The sequence below is a fragment of the Kogia breviceps genome, chromosome 17 (assembly GCF_026419965.1).
Source record: "Kogia breviceps isolate mKogBre1 chromosome 17, mKogBre1 haplotype 1, whole genome shotgun sequence".
Taxonomy (NCBI): domain Eukaryota; kingdom Metazoa; phylum Chordata; class Mammalia; order Artiodactyla; family Physeteridae; genus Kogia; species Kogia breviceps.
In genome coordinates, this window is record NC_081326.1 from 20,346,969 (window position 1) to 20,355,141 (window position 8,173).

At 35.8% G+C, this 8,173-nt stretch overlaps 1 non-coding gene across 1 annotated transcript; it reads right to left on the reverse strand.

The window, feature by feature from the left end:
- Positions 1-265: 265 nt before the first annotated feature.
- On the reverse strand, positions 266-370 carry LOC131744295 (U6 spliceosomal RNA). Its single transcript, XR_009332084.1, has one exon. It is a non-coding gene; the product is annotated as a U6 spliceosomal RNA (small nuclear RNA).
- Positions 371-8,173: the final 7,803 nt, after the last annotated feature.

An 8,173-nucleotide genomic window follows, 5' to 3' on the forward strand; every position in this document is an offset into this window, starting at 1 on the left:
ATGATTGCCTTTCAATTTTATGCTTCTATGGCATAATCTATTTTTACGGTTTTATTGAGATACAGTTGTCATACGGCACTGTATAAGTTTAAGGTGTATAGCATAATGATTTGACTTACATATTTCATGAAGCGATTACTACAGGTTCAACATCATTATCTCATACAGATCCGTCATCTCATATAGATACGAAAAAAAGAAAAAGAAAATACTATTTTTTCCTTGTGATGAGAAGGATCAATTCTCAACAACTTTCACACATACCAAAAATATGGAATGCTTCACAAATTTGCATGTTATCCTCTACAGGGTCATGCTAATCTTCTCTGTATCATATTAATTTCAGTATATATGCTGGCAAAACTAGCACAATCTATTTTTTTAAATGCCTATTTCAGTAGACCTTCCATGTTTACCAGAAAAAGCAACTCTTTTTTAAAAATTCTATATTTCTTTACAGTGAATTAAGTAGTGAGGAAGTGATATTCTGTGGTGTATTTTACCAATCAACAAAAGATGAGAGTCTTTCTGAAATATTTATTTTAAGCCTCAGAATTTAAACATTGGACATTTGCTTCTCTGGATCATTCTCAAGATCAAACAGTAAACAGTTTGATTTGATGTATTTCCTCTTTGGTGTTTGCTACATCTGTTATAACATAACAAACAATGGTAGAACTTGATGAGAATTTGGAGGAGATTGTATATAAATGAACTGAATTTCAACTTGAAAGTTATTAATTTTACCTTGGTATTAAAATAGAGGTAACATTTATTATAGTATCTATCTGCCAAACAGCGTATTTCAAATAATGGCTTCATGATTACAATAATATCTTAAGTGGGTTAGGTACATAACCAATGTAATCTCAAGGTCTTTACTAAAAACTCATCTAACAATTTAAATGTCCTAACTCTCCAAATTTTTGAAGACTAAATTTAATCACCCATAGAGGCAAAATTTCCCCCCAATAATATGACTTTTGAAGTACTTAACCTTTAACATAGGGTCAGCTGCCTCTTAGCTTAAAGGCTTTATCATATTTCTTTTCAGTGTACTTTATATCTAGCTATTTTCCATTCAAATAAGTGCACTCAGGCAGACATACTGGTTTTCCAGCCTGTAATAGAGATAGTAGTCATCCACTCCTCTTAATTTGCTAACTGAAAAAAGAACTTTCAGGAGTATATTTGACAGATTTTAATACACAAAGGGCTCATATTGACCCCTAAAATAGCAGATGGAGACAGAATGATCTACTAAAGTAGCCACTTTCGTTACAAACTCTATTTTAATTGTCTTCATCAGAGTTGTTATTGACTCTAGTTTTAAATGGGATTGCTGGTCAGAGTTGGTAATAAACTCTTTTCTTTTTTTCTGATTATTTCCTAAGCTATTCAAGGTTTGGAATCCAAACACTCTTACTCAGAGTAAATAAAAAATAAAGTCTAATGAAGACAAAGCCACCCCCCCCCAAATTATTTTGAATGGTATATTGCTATAGATGTCCTGATTTCCACTTTTAGAAAGTTTGTATAAAGCAAGAAGCAAATTTTGTGGTCATTTCTTAAACTAAATCAGTCTTGTAGTCAATAAATATTTACTGAGGAACGACTCTGTGTCAGACACTTTTCTGAGGCAAGCAGTGGACAAGAGAGGCGAAGACTTTCCTTTCTGGAGCTCACATTTTGGAGAAATGGATGGGTGGATTTTTGATCGAGTAGTTAGCAAAATGAGGAAGAAAACAAATATTTTTATTTTACATGATAAATGTTATTAAAAAGAAAAAACATATTCTGGCATACTGAGGGGATACATTTTAGATTTGGTGGTTCAGAAAACCCTTCTCTAGAAGAAATATTAGAGGTATTTTCTGATGAGTACTGTCCATATGACCAGCTGCAGGTAGAACATTCCAGGCAAAGGGAATAAAAAAATAAAATAAAAGAGCTCATGGGAATATTTATATTTCATCAAAATGTGAACCACGGAGGTGTGATGATATTTAAATTTTTGAAATGTCCTAAAAATATATGAATGTAGTGTTTTACAGTGGGTTATCTAAGGGATAAAAAAGTTTCCAGTGACTTCAGAAAAAGACATAGGAGAGCCATCTTGAATCTAATTTTCTTGTTCAATCCCATTGTAATGAAATTTATTAATCTGAGTTTTCAATTATCACTATCTCTTTCATCATAGGACAGATGCTCAATTATTTCAGCTGTCACATTTTAGATGATCCTCTAAAATACTATTATAAACTATTTAAAAATATTTTTGATTTTCTCAACCCACAGTAAGAAACAGTCTTTATCTTGCAACTTAGTACACACACACACACACACACACACACACACACACACACACACACACACAAAGAGGCGCATGCACATATAGCTGAAAAATGTTTCACAAAACAATCCTTTCGGTTTCCATGTGTGATGAGCTCTAGTATTTTTTATCATTTCATTTAAAAAATTGCTTCTTGCAACTTACTGAACTGATTTCCTGAGCCATCAATAGATCTCGATTGAAAGAGTGTTCTAAAGGTCATTCAGCAATATGAACACTCTGATCTATATATTAAAAATAAAAGATGGCTAGACCAATTACTATAGGCTAATTAAAGTTATACTTTCAGGGAAAAAAATAGCACAGTTCTGCAATATTTTGACAAACACCAAATTCAGAAAAAAAAAAAAAAAAAAAAACGAATTAACTTTTTCTTTGCCCAGCAACATTGTAATTTTGTATTTGCTAGGCAAGCAATGCTTATATTTAATGAAGTAATATAAAGAATTCCCTTACTTGTAAGAAAACTGATTTTCTTTGTCCTGGCCCCAGGTATTAGTCTCATTTAGGATGAGAAAGAAGTATTTCAGAATTTAGCAGGAGCAAAGTCTAAAGAGAATTATAGTAAAAGAACAAAAGGTATCAGTTCTGGAACTTTATAACAGTGAATCTAACATTTAAAATAAACTTTTAACAGTAATATTTGAAATGTTTACTTAAATTTATCCTCAAATTTTTGACCACCTCAAGTGACAGTGTAACATAATAGAATATGCCAAAACGAAGTCTCACACAAACAAATTTTGGCTTCAGAATACATATTGACACAGAAAACATGGGATGTTATGGAATTTACCCACAGCCTACAATAAAAGAGTCAAGTCACATTTGGAATGTATGGCTTTCAACCAACTGAAAGCCAGCCCTTGCGGTTCCTTCCCCTTTTTCAACTCTGACATCTGAGAGCCTTTTTAAAAAATTTGTTACATTGAGAAATTTTTTTTAAACTGTTACACATATACTATAAAATCAAGATTGTATAAATGTGTAACCCAGAAAGTCAAGTGAGTTCCACAGATTTAGGTAGGAAGCACTCAGACATTGTATGTAGGCAAACCAGGGGCCTTGCAAGATGTCTTCTAATTTCTAGGGAGTAATCCAACTCCTGCAATTTTGCTGGCTCCTTTTCTACTCTGGGTTAACCCAGGGCCAAGCCACCAATGCTGCTGCAAACATTTACAGACTCTATTGTAGATGTGGAAGGTTATGTGGCAGGGTTTCATCATGAATCCCACAAACTTCCCCGTCTACTGACTGACCACTTAGCCTACTACATTCAGGCTTACAAATTCCTTCCCAGGGCAATTAACACACTCCTGACTTTAGCTCATGTAGGATAGTTCTACCACATTCAGGCCTCTGGAATGGAAGATACCCCCAGCACCTGGTTTATCTTGAAGTTTCCTGACAACAGAAGGCCTCTCCCCTAAGAAATTCTTAAACACAACACAATATATACACATGTTTTGAAAGCACCTTATGCAAATCTGAAAAGATGCTTGATTATCTGTCCCTTCTCTTTTCTCCAAGGCAACCTCCGAGTTAAGCTCTGGTTGAACTGCAGGCTGCAGATACTTTTGTACTTAGGGAGGAGAAATTTTCAACAAATTCACAAATTTTATCTTGGTATTTTAAAGAAGAGGAGTCCACATATTTTCATGGTGGACCAGCTGATCAGAGATCCATATATATAAGCTTTTTTGTTTTGTATGTTTTGTTTCTTAAAACAACTTTACTGAGGTATAATTTACATAGAATAAACTGCATCAATTTCAAATATACAGTTACATGTGTTTTAACACATTTACACACCGGTGTGACCACCAACATAATCGAGATCATGTTCTAGACACTCATACAAATGAAATCATAGTGTATACTCTTCTGTGTCTAGCCTCTTTCACTCAGCTATTCTTGTTTAGGTTCACCTATGTTGTTGTATTTATTAGTAGTTTATTCCTTTTCTTCAGCAAGTAGCATTCCATTATACTTATATAACAAAATTTGTTTACCCATCACCTGCTGATAGACATTTTTCGTTTGTAGATATATAAACGTTGTGGCTCTTCTAAAATTTAGTATACTATGTAGAAACTAGTTCAAATGCATACGTTACCAGAAACATATGTTAATTCCATAAGAATGGAAGGTTTTCTTTTTTTAATTGTATAACATTAAGATAATTTAGAAGGAAAACAGACAAGAGGACTTAACCATAGTTATAAAATTCTCCAAAATTTCTTCTCAAACTCTTTATTTCTCAGCAAACAATTCTGCAATTTTTAAAAGTAAGAGATTCCATTTAACTCATTCAGCCACAGCGAATGAGTGCGGGTCTCATATTCTCATGAAATCAGTGCATTTTGAAACCGGAATTCTTACTCCTCCTTGAACAATCTACAATGCCCCTGTTTTTTTCTTCACAGATTATAATTCAGCTTGTTTAAGCATTTTGTTACATGAGGAAGAAAGTATAAAGCCCTTGATGTGAGGAAGCAGCTAAGTAAATATGAGTTGGTTTCCAGGAACTAGTCATCTTACATATTTAAATAAACCAAATGCCCATCCACTGGTTCGTCTTAATTCAAATATTGGTAACAGTTAAAAGCACAGTTACCAAAAAAATTCAGAAGCTTTAAAACTTTTCATATTACCTCTTGCAGTGAACCTGACTTGCAAACTTCTCAGCACAGAGTCCATTGACAGAAGCTTGCCTTTTGAATTGAATAAAGTTTTAAATACACACCCTTCTACATTATTTCATTATAAGAGTCTATTTGTGGCAAAGGATCTCAATGTTGAGACCAAATATGTCACATTCCTTAGGGCCAAGAAGTTAGATCCTATTAGGAGAAAAATTAATCTAAAAAGTGGAGACACTGCAGTCCGTATGTTGGATGATCCTGGCTTCCAGGATAGAATTAAATCAGAGGAGAGAAACAGGAAGTGATTGGAAATATGAACCTAAAAAGAATCAGGATAAAGGGTGGAAGACCTAAATAGACATTTCTCCAAAGAAGATATACAGATTGCCAACAAACACATGAAAGGATGCTCAACATCACTAATCATTAGAGAAATGCAAATCAAAACCACAAAGAGGTATCACCTCACACGGGTCAGAATGGTCATCATCAAAAAATCTTAAAAAAATGAACGCTGGAGAGGGTGTGGAGAAAAGGGAACGCTCTTGCACTGTTGGTGGGAATGTAAATTGATACAGCCACTATGGAGAACAGTATGGAGGTTCCTTAAAAATCTAAAAATAGAACTACCATACGACCCAACAATCCCATTACTGGGCATATACCCTGAGAAAACCATAATTCAAAAAGAGTCATGTACCACAATGTTCATTGCAGCTCTATTTACAATAGCAGGACATGGAAGCAACATAAGTGTCCATCGATAGATGAATGGATAAAGAAGATGTGGCACATACATACAATAGAATATTACTCAGCCATAAAGAGAAATGAAATTGAATTATTTGTAGTGAGGTGGATGGACCACCTCTATCATACAGAGTGAAGTAAGTCAGAAAGAGAAAAACAAGTACTGTATGCTAACGCATATATATATGGAATCTAAAAAAAAATTAAATAAATTGTTCTGATGAACCCAGGGACAGGACAGGAATAAAGACACAGACGTAGAGAATGGACTTGAGGACACAGGAAGGGGGAAGGGCAAGCGGGGATGAAGTGAGAGAGTGGCATGGACATATATAAACTACCAAATGTAAAATAGATAGCTAGTGAGAAGCAGCCACATAGCACAGGGAGATCAGCTCGGTGCTTTGTGACCACCTAGAGGGGTGCGATAGGGAGGGTGGGAGGGAGGGAGGCGCAAGAGGGAGGAGATATGGGGATATATGTATACGTATAGCTGATTCACTTTGTTGTACAGCAGAAACTAACACACCATTGTAAAGCAAGTATACTCCAATAAAGATGTTACGTGGATCATCTCTTCTCACCTTCAATCACTTTGAGAACTAGATAGATACCATCTCCCTGCATTCTCACTCATTCAGAACTTGTATCCAGTTCCATCCCAAACCTAGTTTTATTTAAATCATGGATTTCAATTCAATCTTTACAGCTTTTCAAAGAAAAGGAAACACAACATATTAAGGATTTCGAGAATCAAGCACATGCTTCTGCTTGCCATGATTTGAAAAAAAAAAAAATTCTGCACGCAAATTATCCATTCTCCTTCCCATCTTCAAGTTACCCACCAATCTGCCAAAAGTGTCTTGCTTTTTTTCATCCTAATTGTTTATACATTGTGAGCAAAATGTAGGAGTAGAAAGCCCTGTGACTCACAACCAGATTCCTCCTTCTAGGTTGCTTAATGGTTGTGGCATCTTTGGGCAAAATCATTTTTCGTGCTTCCAGTCTATCAAATTTATAAGCATGGAGTCAAGGTTTTTCATCACAAGAGACCTTGTCAAATGTTATTATTATACCCTAATATCCTCATCTAATAACACTGTCTAGAAAGAAAGAAAATTTTCCCCACATTGTTATTCTTAGTGAACCCATGCTGGTTTCTAGTTATCATCATTTGCTTTTCTAGATGCATAGAATGACACTAATTTCTCCAGGTCATTTTACAAGAAAACCTGAAATCTGAATTCCTTCCGAAAAATTTCCTTTATCTCGTATCACTCATCAAAAAATACATCATTAAAGGAGAATTCCCTATTTTCTTCCTATCTGTGTCTGTACACCTTTTCCTCATTGCAATGGAGCAAGTACAGTTCTTACCTTAAAAGCCAACTTTTTCATTCTTGCTTCTAGACCCCATCAACTTCTTTACTACCATGGAATCCAGAGTGGCTGAAGCAGAGTGGTGGGAAATAAACTTGGAGAGAGAGGCAGAGGCCAAACCCCAAAAGAGACACATATGTTTTAAGCTTCGTAACAGAACATGTGAAGAATTTAAGCAAATGATGATATAGTCTGATTTTATTTGAATGAGTGAGAAAAGCAAATTCACTTGATCTGGGGATTGCATCTTCCTACACATATGACTTGTTTTCACGAGGTTTCCTGAATGCAGAAGGGTTCAGGAGAAACGTGGAACCCAGGAGACCTACGATGGCCTTTACCAACGCTTGTGCATGAAGCTCAGTCAGTGGGAGCTTTAATATTCATGTCGCAGCCTGCCCCCTCTCTATTTTAAATGTGCTTTGTGTCCTGTAGGATATTGAATAGGTGCATTGCTTTCACAGAAAGGGAAACAAATAGCAAACAAACTTAGACTAGAGAAGCTATTCCCAGCATCTTCCTAATGCAACCGTCTGTCTCATCTGACCCCAAGAGAGAATTCTAATAATGTTATCATTTCATTCCCATTTCAGGCACTTTGCATTTTTATATATGCTAAAGAATTCAGCAAGTCATTCAACTGGCATAAGCAATAGGAAAACTTCCTTTAGAGCACAGGTGTACAAGCAAACAAATTCTTTCTGTGCTTGAAAATTGATCCTTCAATATAGCAAACTTCTCAGCAGTGTGCTGAGCTGGCAGGAAGAGGTGGAGGAGTGCACAGCTGTCAGGTAGAGGAAACAGATGTGATCGCCTCCTCTCACCTTCCAGCAGAGTCAGGAATAGATACTGTCACCCTGAACGGTCTTCTCCCAGCCGCACTACCAATATGGATTTATTAAAAGCAGAGATAAGTCACTCTGTGTGTGTGTTTGTATGACAGAAAAGAAAGAAGGAAGGAAGGGTGGGAGGGAGGGAGGGAGGAAGGGAGGGAGGGAGGGAGGGAGGAAGAAAGCAAGCAAGGAAGAAAGGAAGGAAAGCAAGC